This window comes from Varroa jacobsoni, unplaced genomic scaffold, assembly GCF_002532875.2.
Source record: "Varroa jacobsoni isolate VJ856 unplaced genomic scaffold, vjacob_1.0 contig04156, whole genome shotgun sequence".
Taxonomy (NCBI): Eukaryota; Metazoa; Arthropoda; class Arachnida; order Mesostigmata; family Varroidae; genus Varroa; species Varroa jacobsoni.
The window spans coordinates 2,437-22,942 of record NW_019215176.1 but is presented as its reverse complement, the minus strand read 5'-3'; the positions used below and the strand labels follow the sequence as shown (position 1 = coordinate 22,942).

General features: G+C 43.4%; 2 long non-coding RNA genes across 2 annotated transcripts; one reads left to right on the top strand and one right to left on the bottom strand.

Moving 5' to 3' along the window:
- Window positions 1–2,584: 2,584 nt before the first annotated feature.
- Window positions 2,585–8,145, top strand: LOC111272989 (uncharacterized). The gene is made up of 2 exons (XR_002687822.2): window positions 2,585–3,136; window positions 3,388–8,145. It is a non-coding gene; the product is annotated as an uncharacterized LOC111272989 (long non-coding RNA).
- Window positions 8,146–10,647: 2,502 nt separating this feature from the next.
- LOC147751784 (uncharacterized) lies at window positions 10,648–19,684 on the bottom strand. Its single transcript, XR_015315917.1, has 2 exons — window positions 19,478–19,684; window positions 10,648–10,830 (listed from the first exon to the last, which is right to left on the bottom strand). It is a non-coding gene; the product is annotated as an uncharacterized LOC147751784 (long non-coding RNA).
- Between the last annotated feature and the right edge of the window lie 822 nt (window positions 19,685–20,506).

The following is a 20,506-nucleotide window of genomic DNA, read 5'->3' as shown; positions in this document are numbered from 1 at the left end:
ATATATAGTGCGTTTAGTTAATCCACAACGAGTTTTAATGGTTTGCTCTCATTCATCAGATTTGTACTCATCATGAGAGTAGTTAGCTGAGGGTGGTCAACCAAACGTATTCAGTAATTTCGAAGGCGCGGTCCTGCTTGGGAACAATACTTCAGCTTTCGAAGTTATAATTTCAGAAAAGAGGAAACTACTGGTCTGACTTAGCTGAAAACAGCAAAAACGGAACTAATAGAAGTGTCGATTTTGAAGCCTTGCTTCAGATACCTAGTTTCCATCACCAAGCAAAATGTGTGTACGCCTGATTTCGAACGTAGACCACCTATTGAGCTCGCTGCTCCATCACGAAGAAAATGAAACAAACCTATTAGGCTTCATATGTACTATATAATAATGTAGATATGCCAAACGAATGGCTTCGATAACGTCCCCATGCAGTGCGTGTCGCCTTTGCCTAAAATCCAGGCATAGGCATACTTCGTACTGGGAGTCAGCCGTCTAATGCTTGAACGTTTAAGTACCAAACAAAAAACATGGGCATCTTTTAAGCATTTTACAATACAAATATGAGAGAGCATTTGTGCAGCTCATACTGAAGAACAGTAATAAAATGGAGCGGAATCTTTATATTTATCAACAAGTTCCCTTTTTTGGCTCGACCGACACATATACATCCTTTCGTTGTATGTATCTCATTGCGTTATCAACTTTGATATCTCCCCGTTATATTTCAATTGTAAAGCTATATTTTAGGGACTAAATATCTTCTCTCTTAGATCAGTGTGACTTGTGGGTTTAAGCATTGTTTCTGAACGCGTGTTTACGGACCGTTGGTAATAGTTGCGGAATGTTGGTAATAGTTGTCATATCATTAGCACTGTTTTTATTTTTTTCACGGTAACTTTGCACTTATTAAATTATTCTATTAACATGAGCAAAATATGCGGAAAAAGGGAAACCTCAGCTTTGCCTTCATTGTCATTGTCTCTCATAGTATTTAGCATTCGATATGGTTACCCGTATTCAGTAATTTATGCAGAAACATGTTTTTCTTTACGTTCATTTAGCCACTACTCGTTACGTCGGTGCTTTTATCGACTGGAATATATTGTAGTTTATAAGTTTTAGGATAATCTGCGTTCAACCTAAGCGTTAAGATGTAAAAAGGCTTAACCTCGTATAATCGTCTTTTCAAACGGAATTCTGAGACAAAAATATTGATGTATATATAGTAATAAAAGAGAATGCAAGCTTGACAAATAAAAAACTAAACAGGCAGAGACATATTCATACTTTCAGAATCTTTTTCTCTGCTATACATGTGCGTACATGTTACTTTCAATGTACGTGCTGAGTGCTACAAGAAAGCAAACTACATCAGCAGAGCGGGTGCATAACATACACTGATCGATAGAAAGAACCAGCTAGTTATTTCGTTACCCCTTGTTGTATTCACCATATGTGTACAATCAACATTCGTATACACATCTATCCTTCTAAACACAACGGAATCTGGGAGGCAGCAATGGCTCGCAATAATACACACGAAGCGGACCCCTGCATCTCCGCACGGACCCGCTGATAGACCCCGGCAGGCAACAGTTCTTGTCGTTGTTGTCCGTTATTGCCGCGGCTGCCGTCGTTGTTGTTGCGTACTTGGCCAGTGTGGTGGTCTGTCTGCGCGTTTGCGTTCGCGAGCGTGAGTCAGTCCGTTTGTCTATCAGCCCAACAGTCCATTCGGACCTTTCGTCTTCACGCGACGCTGTTGCAGAGGCGCTATCCAGCTATTGCTACAGCCAATGCGAACAACGGCGGGTGGGACAAAGCTGGTTCGCTGGTTGCCGTGTGTCAGTGCAATAGTGACCCGTTACAGGGCAGAGCTGCCGCCGCAAGGCATCGTGCATCATCCACGAACGGTCGTCACTGACGCCGCCGGCGCCATTTGAGCGTCAGCAACGGCAGCCATAACAACGACAGTAGCAATCGGCGCTGGTGCATAGCGAGAACTTCAGCGCAAGCTACAGCGACGGCGACGCTGGTCGGCTGGTGTCGCTGTTGGTGGTGGCTCCGTTCTTGCCTTCGTTCGACCGTCTATTGGAAAAAACGCCATCGTTTCCACTGCTGCTGTTGTTATTGCCACAGCGTAGTTACCCCGCTGCTGTTGTCGGAGGTGTCCGCCGAGCGTCAACGTTTTCCTGCAGCGCTGTCGCCCGACGACCAACCAGCGGCTAGCAAGTGGCAATCGGCCCTGCCCAGCCTGCTTCGGTTTGGCTTCACCGCTTTCTTAGCATTTTTCGATGGCGCTCTTCTTGCAACTGACTGACTGGCACATAGCGAACGTTCGTTCATCCGTCCGCTGGATAGCGGCGCACCAAGTTGGTACGCAGCAGCGAGAAAAAGAAAGAGACTATGAAGGTGGCAACGGTCGCGGCAGCGGCGGCAGCAAGCGACTTCGGTGTTGATAGTGGAAGCAGCGGCGGCGTAGCCGTTGGCGATTGAGCCAGTTAAGGCGGCCGCCGGGTTCTTGTTCCCTTGCCGGTCCGGGCTCAGCCGCGCCATCGGTGCGCCATTCTGCTGCCACTGCAGTTGCTGCTGGTGCCTCTGAGCGCTGCTGCGGAACTAGCGCGCGCGTAGTGTCCCCCATATAGCATATGGATAGCCGCCGGTGGAGCTTTAGCTGGCAGCCGTGTTCATCTCTAGCTCTGTCTTCTCGGCATTGCTACCAACCGCTGTACTGTCGGCCACAATAATGGGCCACAGTACCAACGAACCAAACAACTGCTATCCCTGCGCGCCACAGAACACATGATGCCAGGAAGGGCTCCACATACATATATATATATATGTAGTACAGTTGCTGTTCTGTCGGTCAGATAGTCCGTGGTCAGTGGGCTGCCGCTGTCGCTCTGGCAATGTGTGGCAAGCTGACTACCGTCAGTCGAGGCAGAGCTGCGAAAACTGACCGGGTGCTGAAGCGCGATCGCAGACCATATGTAGGCAGCTGGGTTGTACAGCCTGCCGAGTGCGTATATATAGTTATTGAGCTGTGAAAGTCCTTATAATGTCTGGCACAGCTAAAGCTACGTACCAGCCAGGACAATATGACCATCACACGATGACGTCGTACATTATCGTGCATGTATGTATGTGTGTGTATGTAGAATTATGGAATTGGAAAGTGTTCGACTAGTAACTGTACTCGTAGAAATAACGTAACAGAACTGTACAATAGTCTCGATCTTTATTGCCGAGTGGACCGATGTGCACGTTCGCGTTTTCTCGGCGTATCCACTCACGCCCAGTAAATATAAGTAAAGACGATGTTTATTTTGTAGGTGGACACTCAGCAATGCTATATAATGAACTATAATAAATACATTGTTCACACAGGTAACCAGAGACACTGAGCGACTCAATAGAGATGCAGTTCTTTGAATCCTCCTGTTCATTAGCACAGCTGCGGAGCTTCGACGACGAAAATAGCCATCGGACGACTGAATCCATCGCATGGCGGCTTCACAAATACCAATCGTCTCCGTTAGCCACCAGCCAGCTGACAGCAGTGCACTCAGTTACCCTAGACGGCATAGTAACCTTATTCAAAATCTCATCTGGAAAATATGAACATCTTTGCTCATGAGAGGTGTTCGTACTTCGGAATTCAATACCCGATCTAAAGGAGATAGAGCAGGTTCGAAAACGATGTACTTATTTAAATCATCCGGTGAATACTGTAGACGGGGTCGCAAGAGAAAACAGTCAAGATCGATGATGGTTTTGCTAGATTTAGAGAACAGGTAAAGGTTGACGGCATTGTTTAATTTATTTAAAATATCCTATAAAACAATCATATTGCCGAACTATTGAGCAAACGTATTTGCCTATCTAGTGTACGCGCCTACGAACACGAACCATGTAATCACTGTTTCTCTATTAGTGGCTATAAAGCGGAGTCTTTTGTATGGTATTTAGTACGGTCTGTGAACTGAAGAGCATTGTGCTGTATTTTGTATTCTTCAAAACGTTCTATGTTGCGTCTATAAGGTTCATCGGTGGCAAGATTTGAACCATCGACCACAGGCTATAGAGGTTTTAGTTGTCCAAGCCAGCGAGATGATTCTTCCGTGTTCATATCGTCGGCGGGTTTCTTTTGTTTGATCTAATTTTGTTGATCTAACAAATAGCTGATCGCAGACATAAATCGAAAGGCGAAATGAAAATGTCCGTGACAGATGCTATGTCGGAACTCACACCAGCCTACCGGGAACATAAGTATTAAATGTAGTATCACTAAGACCACTAAGAGGTAAAGTATGTATACGCGCCTCGGGCAATTTCGATATTCGGTTCTCGTTGGGATTTTCTTTACAAATGAAGTCAAGTAGGAAAATTGTCTTTCTCATGTTAATGAGCAGGCCTTAACTTTACCTTAATGCAGCTCAAATAGAGTTCCCCCAAGCGACGGTACAACCAGTCACAAACCTCTGAACGAGCCGAGGCCATGTAGCGGAAATATGCCCGCGTTGAGAAAAATTGCTTATCATGGAAAAGGCGCTAGATGATTATTGCTATAAGAAACCCACTATCAAGTTAGTTAAGTTTATAGAGACGGAAGCTATTCAAGAATTCACTTCATTTCTCATCTCGCCGATAGCTACGTCATCGATTTCATCATCTGTACCTGCTAAAAGAAACAAAAAAAATCCAAATGGTGACGCCTTAACAAGCTAGCGAGGAAAGCCATTAATGCAATGTTAACAGTCGATCTTAGCACTGCCTTGTTCCAATAGCTAACTCTTCCGATCATGCGTTTAACCTGAGGGAAGTAAACGAACGTCAGAACCGAGGTAATCTAATAATCTTGCACTCAGATTCGATGCTACTTTACATTAGGACTACGGCTGAGTATCGTTCTCGTGATTCGATTTCAGTAGCAAAAAGTGGACCCACTCTTCGATCGGCCTAGGAAGCTACAAATGTCGATTTAAAAACTAATTTATGCTAAATGTCTACACGCAAGTTTCAAGATACATGGTTATCTGGTCGTTCTTTTAGATGTTGTGTGCAGTAGTTTTCACTGGTCTGTTTGCTGATGTCAGGCACTGAAGACCTCGTTTCTTTACAGTTATTATTTTTTTAAGGCATCTAGAAACGCACACCTGTTGTTTATTCGGCAAGGTCCAACGTTTATATCACTTCAAGAGCTGTGTCAGTCTGGAGCACGGTCACATTCAAAAAACTAAGGTAACCGATTTGACCGATAGGGAAAATACGAGAGCCCAAGTTCTGTCTTCTAGAGGCCTAGTGTAATTCGTCCTGTTACGGACGTAACGCTAGCAAAAATTCATTTGCTCCATAGAATGTATATGTCTCGTAGGTTTGTTTTATTGGAATTAAGAATTGGGTTGATTTGCGGCTTGTGGGAATTTAGGCCATAACTATAAGGGTTAAGGCTTCATAGAACGGGGCGCTTTTCGGCGAACAGATATAACGTATTGCCTTGTAACTATTTTAGCGAATTATGTAGCGATTAATGTTCATCATGACGGTTTTACATAAGCACATAGTTTATTTATAAATACACAAAGCACAAAATGGCGTCCACTATTGATGTTATCACAAACACCCTAGCCTAATACAAATCTATCAAAATCCTTTGGATTTTTATCCACGCTGCTAACACAGTTTGTGCCACCTGCCGAAACGAAAAGGGAATTTGATGACACAGAATGTGTGAGCCTTTCCTTTAGTCCACCTGTCTGTCCCGATAGGGAGCCTGACGCAGACTTACGGTACCTTTTTGTGACGAGCAGCGTTTTTTCCCGCAAAAACACTCTAAAAATCTCTACCAATATGTGTTTGGGAGCGAGGACCGAGGCATGAGGTTGTAACGTTGTTTTCACCCGTGGTGGAAGCTCTAGTATCTATCAAAAATTAATGAACTTTTTATAATAGATCTAGAAATAAGGCAAGGAGATAGAGTTTGTCTCGTAACTTCTTCTCAAAGGATTTCGCAAAGGTTTCAAAATGCTGTTTTTCGTAATATATTCCTCGTATATAATTTGCGAAACCTAAACATGCTTCGGATATTCTCTGCTCTGGTAAAAAGGTGAATTTCTTGGGTTCAATCTGCATGGCCCATCGTTGCAACGATCCCGCCTCAGCAATCCAGACCCGTAATGGCTCCGTGACGAGAAGGAGGAATGACGCTAGTCGTCGGTAATACTATCGAGTGATAAACAAAGCAATGGCGTAATGTCGAGATGGCCCATGAAAAAATTCCAGCATTCGTGACCCACATTGGACAGCAGCATGTTTGCAATAGCGCGGGCTCCTAAAGATGTTGTGGTGTGAACTTCGATCCTGATGGGTTGTAATCGGGGCAAGGTCATATAAATAAAAACCCGGACCTGGATAAGAGGGTGAATCTCAAAAAGCAAAACGACATTAATGGATGCAAGGCACTATAGGCAGTTCTATCCGGTCAAAACAAACAATTTAAATTGTTAGCTTCTAAAAGGAAGTTCGCCTATATAATTTGAACGATTAAGGCCAGTGGTAGAGATTGTAAAATTTCGTAAGTCCCCGAGTGCAGTGCGCCTATCCCTAACGTCGGTGGGGCGAGGATTTCTAAGACGTAATCCTTTTAATTGAATTTGTGACCGACTCCTGTTTAGTGCTTTTTTCTGAGTGTCCAATTCTAAACGCTACGACAACTTAGGGTGCCTCCTATATTTGCCCTAAAAGAACGCTCCTTCTCGTCGCAAAGAGGCGATTCATAGTAAGCAGCGTAAATTTTGTATGTCGATTTCATTTGGATGCCGAACAAATACTTTTGACTGATATAATAGAAATAAATCTGAGTTGGACTGAAAATATGGCAATGAATCGTTTAGTTGTACCATGCAACAAATCAAATGATCTTAACCGTACGTGAATTGGTTATGGATTATCATGTGCCAACGGCACCGCCTCTGACCGGGAACCACATAGCTTCGAGAGCGTTTTAAAGACTTCAAAGAAAACATTTTTAACCATTTTAAGCCGTACACAGAGGCTTTCAAGCGATTTAGTGCATCGCGGTCAATATAATAGCCTGGGCATCTAGAAAAGCTCCACATGCCCATCTAGCAGGTAGTTAGGTTAGCGATAATATTTGCATGAAGTCAGATGAACGAGACCCTGTACGGGGGCTGATGAAATCTATTCACGAGTAAGAAACAGTGCAAAATGAAAACAAGGGAACCAATTCAAAAAAACAGCACTCAAAATGACAGCGTTTCGTTCGATCAAGCTTTTCCATAATCGTGTAAAATCCGGTGCACCCAGAACTTCTCTAAGAATCATTTTTTCTGCTGCTAATTATAGCAAGCAAACGTTCGTATTGCAGCTGTCAGTTAAGGTTGTTGCTTTGAGCGATAATTAATGAACCAGAAGATCGCGTCTCTTTTTTGACGCATTTTACTTACGATACAACACGAAACAATGCGCTAGAAGAGTGGATACCTATGACACTGTTGAAATGCATCTGAAGCTCAGTATTTAAGGAAGGATCGTCTTTATAGTTGACATTACTGATAAGAAAACTTTATGCAAACTTTATTTAAGAAACTTTATGAAAGAACCCATAAGATATGCGTATTGCGCCCTTAGAAACAATAAGTTCTCGGCTCTAGTTTGCGACCAAAGACTTCGATGCCTAAGAAAAACGCCGATAAAGACATCTAAAAGGCGGTGCATGCAAGAGCTATTTTGCTTTAAATTAATGCTAAATCGGCTGTAGACAGATCGTATTCAACTGATGAAACTCGGAGTCCCGTGCACACTTATAGTCAGTGAGTTGTCGTTTAATGAAGGTCGATTTCCCACTAAAAGGGGTCGGCTTGTACCAATTCAGAAAACACCTGCTCATGTGCTCAATTTCCCACTTCTCACCTATAGATGTCCCTCTAAAAATTGGAAATATACCGCCATCATATAGGTGCACTAATCTCAATTCTGTGTCGGTAGTGCCTATATTAATATAGTACTAGACCACCGTTATGTATATGATCTCCTTCAGTATAATATGCCTCTTTGAGAATTGCATTGCTCACCCGTGAGTCTCTACAATTGAGAAGGCTATAATAAACGATCACGTAAATAATACGTCCCGTAACCATATACATGTACACCAATTCATACTATATATATATATATATATATATATATATATATATGTGTGTGTGTGTGTGTGTATACTTTTTCATAAATTTTTTCTATTTTCGTAAGCAAGGCAAACAGATTACTAGGCAAGTGTAGGGATTCTCTATTGCTGTTGTTGTTGTTCAGTTGATTGTAACCGGACAACGCGATCGAACGTTGTTGTTCTTGTTGACGGCAGCGATCTTTGTCGCCAGTTGTCTTGCCACTAGACAACGCCGCCGTCCTTGGCGTCCGCAACAGCATCGCGCCACAACGACCATTGCCACCATTACCAGCAGCACGACTAGTAGCTACAGCACGCCATTAGAACAGAAGACCGACAGCGGTATGAAATCCGTCTGTCTATCAATTGCAGAGACAGCAACGACTGGCGTGGCAGCCGTAGTCGTCGTGAGCCAGAAACAGCAACCAACAGCCGACAGCAACGGCTTCAGCGTCGGTTCAGCCGTCAGCTAGGGCATAAGGTGGAACGAACTGCCCAGAACCACGCAGTGCAAACATTTACAACAACAACAACACGAGGCGTCCATGCATTGTAGTCAGCAATCAAGCACGTGAGAGCAGCGGCCAGTGGCGGATATACGGCAAGCAAGGAAGCGAACAGCGCGACATGCAACAACGTGAAAGTCGACGACGTTAACTTGGCGCGGCGCGCGGCGATGGTCAGGGAGATACTAGCACTACTACACATACCGACAGCACAGCGACGGCCGAAGCGGCTATGGTGAGGACAATGGTGATGATGATACAGGAACAGTAACAACACGATAGCAACTAGCAGCTGTGGCTGACTTCAGCTCTGTGGTAACCCTGGTGCTGATGGTGCCAGCAGCAACAACGACCATTACGATCGCTTTGCTCACATCGCCATTTTGTTTTATTCTGGATGTGTAATCGTATGAGAAGTCATGGTAACATGAAGTGCATAGCGGTCGCCCCACAGTGACTGCTTGTCTAACTGCCCGACTTGGGGCTGCTGCCGTTGTTTATCGTGACGATAGCATAGTGCAATCCTCTTTTTCGCCCGCAGCAGCAGCAACGAACGACGTGAAGCAGCTGGAGCTAGTGCCCCTGCCGCAGATCATACCGCGGAGACGGCATTGGCTTTAGTAGCATTGTTTGTGGCTAGAAGATAGTGTTTCACAGTCTCGCAGTCAACCAGCTATGCCCCCTTGGTTATTCGGGTACGGTGACAGCGTGCTACAGACGTCTTATGACGATGGCGCTAAATGTGGCAGCAATATTGCTTCTGGTGTTGGTGAAAGAAGAGAATTTGCTGCCTAGTATTCACCTATCTTTGACATACGGATCGGGCGGCGTCACTGCCAGCATGTCACAACAATCGCTAACACTGTTTTTCGTCTAAAGTCCGAACAGTCAGTTTCGTACCCGTACGCGCATATACTTACTTACGCAAGGAAATACCGAGACTCCCGCAGCCATGGATACAAGCTAGTAGCATACAACATAAATAACGCACACACGTATTGGTACTACTCATCGTCGTAAACGATAGAGTACGCACATTTACCGTCGTCATGTCTTATGCCGCCCCCGCAACTGTCCGTACGACGACGCCAACAACGGGGTTTTTTGTTATCCATGATGAGTCAGGACGCCGTCGTATTTTCTAACAAATTGTAGATATATATATATATATATATAGAGAGAGAGAGAGAGAGAGAGAGAGAGAGAACGTCCGTCCCTGGTAGAATTCCCCTCCAGTTTAGGGGGAGTGAACGGTGCAACCCGGGCGCAGTGCAAGCCGGCCAGCCGATTAGCTGGGGGACAGCGTGGGTTCGCTGGGGTTGGCATTCGACTGGATACCGGTAAAAAAATGGGTCAAAGAGTTTAGCCATTTGACCAAGGAATGAAAATAGCAAGCTAGTGTCCAGATGGCAAGTAGGGCGTAAAGGTTTTTCCTAGGGGCTGCCCTTTAATGGCAGGAATTGAGAGCAAAGGTGCTACACGGCTTTCTGTTAGGAGATTAGCAAGGAGATGAGGTCGTCCTCCCTGATGAACACATCCGAACTGAATAATAACTGATTTTATTTCTTTAAGAATAGGCCGGGCTAGGACCATGTGGAGGAAGCGGTTGTAGAGCACTTGCTTCTGCCAGGGGATTGCCAAGCTAAGCCAGGCATCTTTAATATGTATATAATGTACTGCGGATGTATCAGTAGGTCGTATTGAATTATTGTGCTTTCTGCATTTCATCAACGTAAATGAGCAAAAGGGTTTGAGACTATTTCCGAAATTTAATTTGCCTACCTGTTTTTGTTCAGAGGTGTAACACTTTACAGCTGTTGTACTCTATAGAGAATTCGGCTGTAAGTAGCTATCGAAGTGCTTCAATTGCTGTTGATATTGTGACTCGGGTGCACTTTCGATGTCTATAAATGTCTATAAATGTTTGCGATGAGCTAGCCAATGAAAACTCGATCGTACGGGGTTCACTGCTTAGTTTATTGAATTTGTTTAAGAAATTACGCAACGGTATGGGGAATTGCAGCTTGTGTTGGGCGCTAAAACACGTGGATGCGTGTATGTCCGGATGGGCTAGATGTTTTCCGGCGAATCTCAAGGATGTTCAGCGGTCTAAGTTTGAACACTGGGCTTTGATCCGTGCTGGAAAGTGCAATGCCAAACGTTAGTGTTCGACGTAAACCTCGAAACATTTAGTTCTAATACCTATACGACTTCTGAAGCTCAACTCTGGGGGAATACTGCAAGTGTGACGCCTTGTCGTCAAGAGCAATATTACAATAGCCACAGGCAACAGAAACCTATCTTAATCAATTTACTTCTTTCTTTTCACAATATCTCAAACATATTATTCTATTCAAATATACCTAAGATTTATTTTGTCACTATCATCTCCTTTCTAACTAAACCTTATCATGGTATCGTGACCAAACTAGAAAGCTCAGCACACCACTACACCCAACCGTTTACCCAAGTTTACGCACAAGTGCTTGAATTCAGGAAATCCTTCTCACGATCACGTTCTTTCGTTAAAAATGAATAATTGCAAGGATTCTGATAAACATACAGACGTACGTTTCGATATATACGTATATATAGATGCAAGCACATTCACACAGGGCAAGCGCCACGACATAATATTCGATCATAATAGAATTGACGTTAATATTGATAACGGAGCAATACAGGTCATCAATCACTCAGCTCATGAGGATAGCGGCAGACCGATTGATGGCCGCTGCCTATTTCCTACACACCTCTTCGCGTTGAGTTTCGCTCGCCTATCCTCCTATTCCCCAAACGACGAGAAACTTGATAGTTCTGTGCTCGTTTGCGCGCAGCGACCAGCGCCGCCGCTCTTCTCGATGGGAAAGAGTTATTTAGATTCGATCGCTGCTGCCGTCGTCCGAATGGGGGGGGGGGGGGGACAGTGACTTCAACAACTGATGGCAGCAAGCCGATTCGCAAATTTAGGAGTGGAACTCGTCGAGTGTAATCAGTCGTACGCTCGGCCACACAGCTAAGGAACCGCAGACCGGCAAGTCCAAGAGGAGAATACTGGGCAAAAAACCTACGCCTGTGTCTGCCTGTCGAGGGTGGCGATCATTTCATAGCAGTTGTAATAGTGTTGTTTACCTGTTGTGCTCCTTTTCCGGCTTGGGCTTGTTGGCGTAGCGTGAAGTGAGTGAGTGGGTGAGTGAGTGCGTGCGTGGGTGTATGGGTGCTTACACTCGGAAGAAAGATATATCTCATTTAACCCATAAACTATTAGCATACATTATATTTGCTGCAGTGCTTACGACCCTGTAGAGAGGGAACGCTTATATGATGGCAGCCACGGTGGCGAAAGGGTGCGCTCTTGTGTGCTTAGGTGAGCGAGATAGTCAGGAGAGGCATGAAGCGAAGACAGATCTCTACCTGGTTCTCTATCTCTCGTGTGTATCAGCTTTGGGTCTGATTTAATCGGCGGCACTTGAGCTAGCCTCGACTCTTTATCGCATGCCGCAATTGTATTTGTTGCGTTTATACGTTGTGCTTCGGTGGAACATGGGTAAAATACGTAACGGCGCCGGCAACAGATGATTTCGTCTTGCAGTGTATGGCAACCGGCGACCAACGTTTGTACGCACTTCAGTGGATATACAAGTTCCCGCACTCACACTCAAACTCCTATGCTTTCTTGTCGCTGCGACGTTGGCTTGAGTCGTGCACGATGAACCGTCGAAACCTTGTAGTTCTCTTGCCGGGCTTGTTGTCTTCTCATAAGTGTAGTCTTGCATCTAAATCGACATTTACGTTTCTGTATAGACTTGCCCGACAAGAATCGACAATGCCCTTGTCTGTGATAGACAAGGGCATTGTAGGTTAAGTAGAAATTCGGCCACCCGCTCACTTTGCGAAGGGGGATTAAACCGCGGCTGGGGAATCTGGGGGGCGAGAGATCTGGAGGGCTAAAGTAACGTCTGTTCAAAACGTTTGAGCATACGAGTAATAATAGAAAATCTTTGTTTCCATCAGATAATTTTTGCATTTTAATTACGATCACAGATACAGCTCACACAATTGAGTTGGGTCATATCTTTTTCGAACGGAAAATGGGAACGACGTCATGGTGCGCAACACGTACAGGCCGATGACGAACCAGTACTCGTTTGGTTTTATTTAGTGATGGATTGATACGAAAGATGACAACTGATTATACTTTACTCTATAAGCAAAACAAAGGAGCAAAAAAAGTTGATTGAAAACTGGCGTTTAATTTCCAATTAGCAAAGTACTTGTTGCGATAGTAATAATATGGCTTATAGACTTGAATTTGACTTTTATGCAAGTGAAGTAGGAAAACTGAGGGGAGAGACAGAGAAAAGGAGAGCTCATGGACCGATTCGTGTACAATTGGATCCCTTGTGGTAGAATTTTGTGCAGAGTCACGCGCCAGATCTTTGCTGGTAGACAATTGTTTGGATTTAACAGCGGAGGCTCGCGTGGAGATAAAGCCGACAAAGCAAAACTGAGATCGTATCTCTTTAGTAAACTCTAATAAATGCCGCTGCGCCATCGGTGAGGGAATCACTGGCAGACCTTTAGTGGTCATTTACGTACACTGGAGCCGGTAATGCCGAATCTGCTGATAGTGCGGTACATATGGTTTTTTTTTATAACTAGTTTTTATTAGATTTATTTTTTATTATTTATTAAAAGAGATTAGATTACATGAAGCGCTTTACCAGATCGTTGTAGTCACAGAGGGTGGACGTGTTGTTCAGTACGTGTGGGATTGCAGGACAGATCGGAGCTGTTTCAACAATTTGATGTAAAAATGTGACGACGAAGCTAAGCAAGTGTTTTCTTGTTTTGAGAACAACGTATTATGACCCCGAATTAGCCAAGCAATTTACAGGTTACACTGTGCTAATAGCCGTGCAGGAACTATTAAGGCGCGCGACGCCACTCCTTTGCCTAGCGCCTACTGCTAGACAAATGCATAGAAATACTCGAAAAACTATGAAATTGTACAGCTATGTAGTCCTAGTGTAGTTGATTTTTGATGCTTTTCTAACATGTGTTTGGTTTGCCAGAGACAAACGTGCATAATTGGACGATTGTTGCGTAGCTATGTACGTCGACTGGCGTGCGGCTCGACATCGGCAATGATAGGTAACAGATAGGTTTCTAGATAAATACGTTCTGGAACGACATTTTATACGTGCCGGTTATCGTATTAGTTTAATATAGCATAAAAGCCAGGCTAGAAAATGCTTACTGTCTAGTTAACGGTGTTCAAAGACCAATAATTACTTGTTTCTAACGGCGAAATTCCCGGTTATTAAATAATTATCACATCGTATTGACGATCCTAGCTCCAGTGGTGTTGAAAATACAATTCAGGGTACACAAATTTGCTATCATTCGACTCGACCTTCTCATCAACAGAGTAAGTACTGTTCCCCGGGTAGAAATGGTGGTCGTCGTTGTCCTTTACAGTAGAGCATAGATAGCTGGCACGTCCCGTAGGAATCCGTGCCGCGTGCTTTCACTAGGCAGGCTTCAAGCTCTCAGCTACAGATAGGTAGCATAGATTTAGACAGCTCCTGCCTTTATATAGCATTAGCTGTGGTTTATCGGCCGCCAGGTAATACGGTGGTGAATGCCTGGTCACGGTAAACCTTCACGTCAGTCGAACACAGTTCACTATCGACACGCCATCTATGAAGTGCCGCTCAGTGGGGAGCAAATTTTATTTAGACCTTTTGGTAGGCTCAAGGTGCGTAACGGCCTTTGAGCCACAACGCTGACTAGTAAAGCTCGGTGTCGTCACAACTGTGGGGAGATGAAGGATGAGGGGAGACGGGTTAGGCGGTTCTGTTGCTGGTGGCCATGGTGGTGGTGTTTTTGTGCTGGTTGAGCTCTAGCCTGTCCTATTCCGTACGATACGAAAAGAGTGAGCGGCAGCTGACTAATGCCCCCTGAGGTCGAGCAGAAACTCGCAAAGTCTCCGGCTTTGTGCCCCGTTATTAAAGCGTTCAGCGCCGTGGTACACGTTGGGATGTTGGCCTAGTCACGTTCCAAAAAACTGCTCGGGCTTTCCCTTTATGCGGCTCGTCCGCATAAAGGGAAAGCCCGGACAATCTATATTGTGTAATGCTAGAATTCACGGTTCGTGTCACGGTGCATGAGGGGCATGGGCCACGGGCCTGAAGCTGACTGCTGTAGCATAGCTTTAAAAAAGCGACGTGAACTCGACTCTAGCGCCATCTATGATATTAAAACCAAACTCATCAGCTAATGTGCTAATGGACGTCAATGAAGAGATAAACCATCTTCAGTACCCCCACCCAGAACCCTACTGCTTTTCATCTAGGGGAGTTGTCAAGGCAAAGGAAAGATATTTCTGCTGCTGCTGTTACAGACAGATACGTTATCTTTCTCTCTCTATATATATGTAACTCGCGTATTATGAAATGACAATTGCATGATCAGCGCAGCTGAAATAATTGAAATCAACAGTAACTAATACAAATGTTATTATTATATTCTAGCCAATAAGTGGATGCGATATGACGGACTCGTCTGAAACAGAAGTACGAAACCATCTGGATGAGTTCCAAGCCTTTGGATTGACATGAGGAATGGAATATAAAGAAAGGACGAAAGAGCGCTAACGATCGAGACGACTTCATAAACAAAACACTTAACCTTGTTGCACGTTTGAATGATTACCGATGTTGTGTATGTACGTGTATGGCATGTTTTAGGCTAACCTTCATTGACTGGCGTTGCCAACAATACCAATAACTGATAACTGACTTTGTGTGATAAGAAATTACTCGGACTCAGCTGGCCCGCCTTCTGTAAGTTCAATTTCTATTTGGATTTGAAATACATTATGATGTCCAGTTAATTTTTTTGTCGATCCTATATATGCGTCGAGAAAAGAACAAGTGTTGGCGACAAGAATCTGAATCGCGCCTTTTAGATTTCACGGTGACGATGCCTGAGAGATGACCAACCCGCATAAACAGAAATCAGTCAACAAGGTATAATGAACACAAAAGACCAGGGGGCACGTATGTCGGGACAGAATGGTTGTTCGGCCTTGTCGCTGTACAAGTGTTTACTCTTCTTACTAATCCCCTGGTTGACGACCGATTTACGCTACCGAGGATTCGAGAACCCAGGCCGCTCGATTTCTTCCCACTAGAACATGTCGGTCATAAATGCCGGCGCTTCGTGTCCTTCGATCGAACGGTCAATTGAGATGTAAGCCACGCACTACAAAAATATTAATTTACCTCATCTAGAAAATAGCTGTAACCCTATGGATGTAAGAGGACTGTAAGAGAATCATCCTATTCCATTTCGCGACCGAAAAGGATTCTACAGATGATTTTATAACAAATTTCATCAAGTCTTTGAATTGAAATTTAGTAAAGATTGATTGTATAGTGATGTACTGAAAGTGTCCTTAACTTACCACAATATATGCTGCTATCGAATCTTAGAAGTTCATCTCTTTGCAGTCAGTATAATGAGAAGTGTGCGTCAGTTCAAATATAAGCCCAAATATGATATGCCGATTTGACGGCCGTTTCGCTTGAACCCTGATAACAGACAACGACACCGTTGTAGAGCGACTATCGGTACATTGTTGTTGCGCATTGGAATTGTACATCGCCAAACGTTGATGCCAAAATTTAAGTTATTCGGCCCAGCAAAGTTTGCCTTGGAAATTGTTTTTCAACAGATGTTTTTATATTATATAACAGCATTAGAACGGGTTTTGTCGTACTGCCGTACATATTGTGTTAACACTGCAATGTTGAGAGCTAAATGGTCCATCATGAAATTGTGGGGCACCATGCGTATGTTCATAACTTAATCAGGCTTTGCCTACACAGCCTCCAGCTGACATAGCTCAACTCATTAAATAGCGCACTTAACAACACTGCAGCCTATTGTAGCTTCTTTTCAAAATGGCGCTTGATGCTATCCATTATAAATGCGTACGTTTATATCCCACTAACACCTATATGTTTCTAGGCAGCATTCAACACGGTGGTTCCACATGAGGTTCCGTTTCGCATTATAGAACAACAGTAATCTCATACTATTTGAACACTAACTGTTTGAGATAGTGCTGTTTTAACGTACTTTCATGTAAGGGAAATTCACCTGCGTCAGGTTTGTTGGATTGGTATTTCCATGCAAAGGTTAGGCTGGCGGAAAAGCCTTTGTGACGGACTTGTTCAGAAGACAATTTCCGGCGATGACCTAATTTTCCAGCTCTGCTGAGCAACTCTCTAGATACTTTTCGGCATAGCTATCGTTTAGTATTTTCATGTTCGGAGTCGATGAGGACGGCAGATTAGGAGGACTTTGTAAGCAAAATGTCGGAGGGCGTGCATTCCCTGCAGAACTTCAGTGTCAATAGAAACGAAAACAACGAGAAGCAAACGCCGTGACAACGTAGCTTACTTCAAAGTATTTCATAAAAGTCGATATCTTATAGCGCTCTGATGTCTACGGAAAGGTAGCAGTCTTAAGAAACACTTTCGCCTAACCCCGTATTCGATAATACTGTTAAAAATTACCGAAGCTTAAATAAATTCTTTTCAGCATGAACGTAAATGAGCAGTCATATTGACGTAACCTATAGAAAACATCAGGACTAATCCTGTTTACGTGCATCTTCAATCAGCTTCTGGGATACAATACTGCTAGAGCAATAATTCAGTGTGTCTTAGCTTTTTTTCTTTGTAGAACTTTCAAAAAGGCAAATGTACAATATAATAAAAGCGAAATTTTCTCCGAAAAGTTCTTCCTCGGCTGCTCCCTCGACGTTAATTTCTAGAGTGGATGATGTCGTACCATCTGTAAACTGGAAAGTAGCCTTTGCTTTAACCGTTTGATTCAGTGGTATTTCAGTTTGTGATCTCGCTCGAAGAACCTTCCTTGACTTAGCAGTGATAGGATTCAATTAATCGTATCGACGTCGCGAATGTCCAACGATGAATAGATCTGAGCCAAAATCTGATTCTGCGCGAATCGTTAGATCATTCTACTTTGATTCAGGGAAGTTGAAATGTTAAGCTATGGCAGCGTACGTAGGTTTTCTATTCTATTAAGTTATTTGTGGGTCTGTATACACTTTTCGAAACAATGCACGGATATTATATCCTAATGCGATTCTTGGGAAGATAACACTGTATAGTCGTACTGCAAAGCTCCTCCAGGCTAAGTGGGCTTTTTTTGGAACGAACCTTATTGCTGCGCGGTCCATACGAAGGAAAACCTGAACGAGTCATATGTTATCTAATCTCGTGTTCTCGTAGTTCTTATTGACTATCTTTAACTTCGCTAATTAGAACATCTCTTAAATTGATCTAACTTAGAGTTTACGAATTAACTACTTCCTAAACGACTGCGTATTTTGTTTCCACATGCGCGCGAATGTTCTTCGTCCAGATTTCTGATGAAGCGACCTCTTCCCGAATTTCTTCGCACCAATTTCTATATAATTCTAGGATGCAAATGCGACCAGTTGGCCTACCAGAAGAAGCCGATTATATTAGATACGGGGGTTTACCGAAAGTTAGTTATGACCAGCAATGAGTATATATATATATATATATATCGATTACGCTGTAGTAAATTTGCGTCATCAATTACATCAAACTTGTTATTCAAACCTGTACGGCTGTATTATGCTGTACAATGAACAAGTGAGAAAGATCCGACAGGTCGTATCATCGCGATGACTAATGCGGCAGCTGCTCCGAACCGAGTTCCGGAGGGTATTGTTTAACTGCTCTGATATTGTACGCTTGTAAATTGTCTGACATATAAATGAATGATTATCAACGTGAGCTCAGTTTTCGTAGCGATTGACAACAGGAGTAAACGCAAGTTACGCGATCGAAATACCTGAAGCGTATTAGCAGGTGGAAATAACTGGATCCAACGAGGTTAAGGGCAAGTTCGATAAAAAAAAAGCTCCTGTTTACAACAAACTTCGGAACGAAAACTAACGCATCAGCTTCTATCGTCCTTTGGCACCTTATCTTACTGGCAGCATGCGGGCGGGGTTTTGCGCTACGCATGTTGTTACAATTTCTTATCGAAGACCCTGAAAAATCCCTACTGCGTTTTCTATTCTTTAATCTCAGGCCCATACAAGCAACGACTGTACTCGTTCAATACAGCTTTCTTCATTTCTCTGCCAGATTCATTGTCAGCTGTAGGATATAATACATCACGTTAATTGCCTTCTTTAATGGTTGGAAACAGCCATAATCACATAGGCTTACTTGGAGAGAAGGCCCGGGTCGAATCCAACGCGGCTTTAATCTTGTTATCGCTAATCCAGTCACTTATTGCTGAGGTAAATGATGAGGATCGGCCGGTATTGTTAATCAATGTCTGCATAAATTTACATTAGAGCAAGAACCTGGTGGCGACTTTTAATCAGCCTTGGCAGCTTTTCGGAAAAGGACAACTGGTGTGGATCATACCTTTAATCTTTTGTATGGAGCTGAACGGGTAAATAGGTCGGATCCGCTTCAGTAGCTAGGATGTATACATATGTCTATTTTTTTCTCTGAAACGATCACTTCGCCGTTACATCTAAATGATATATATATATATATATATTCACCTTTTACTATAAATCTAAACGATTCCTAGGGGAAACGTAGTAAAGATCCCTTCAAAGAAACCCCTAAAAAAAACACTACCTTCACAAGCAATAGTTCTTAAGTAATGCAGTTACAATACTCGCATATGGACTCACGCTCATTTTCTATGGGGCTTAAAGTTGATCGATGCAGGGTACAGGCAATGATTTGAAACGTCCAAAGAACTAGACATGTCAATTATTGCACTGGGCATGACAAAATGACGCACTCAGCAATACACAGTCGATTTAGGCAATAAGCTTCGTCTGCGTATGCCGGAAGGAATCACTGTTTACCGTTAACGGCGAACGTATAACTTATAGCAGTGTACCATGTGGACGGCTTCGTGCAGCCTTCCGTCACCGCTGAAGATCTGCTATCGAATCTCACTGGAATCGAGATGATTTACCTTACGGTAGCCATGACAGTTCAGCAGACTAAAAACGTGGACAGGATTTCCGTCTGAGTAGTAACCACGGAGAGCAACAACATAATTATAATATGCTTACATTGTAAGGAGAACGTTGAGATGAAAAAAACCGCACAAGGCTATTGCGGTAGCTGTAAAGTGTCAACCCTTTCATTTGTTACAAAATACCTGAAAACCATGTCGGAAAACCTGGGTTAATGACCATAGTTTTGCCACTTGAATATGAAGTTTGTTATCGACAAAGGAATCGATTTAGCATTTGCTGCCATCAAGCGACCCCCGTAAACCATTGCCCCCCTTCGAAGTGCATTTGATCATATAATAAACGTAGTGGCAGTAAGTATGGTGTCAGATTTTTACCTATACATTGCTGTTTTAATCGATTTACAAAAATGTTATACTGCCATCTTTATTAAAAGTATCTAAAATGATGCCGAGAATTGAAATTGACTCAAGCGTTAGTTGGCAATTTGACAGAGTTGGTTATCACACCGAAAACACGAGTTGTTCTATTAGGTGTAAGAAGAATTGCACTTTCGATTGTAGTTTCGTCGTTGGTAGCGCACGATAAACTCTTTTGAACTTCGCGTTATCTTCTAAATACTCAAGATCATTTATCCAGATAGTTGTCTTAAATTACCCCGTTTCACTGAATGCCTTTATTCTGTACCGCTGTCTCAATTCGGGAGCGAAGACTTATTTCGGCTGGTACTTC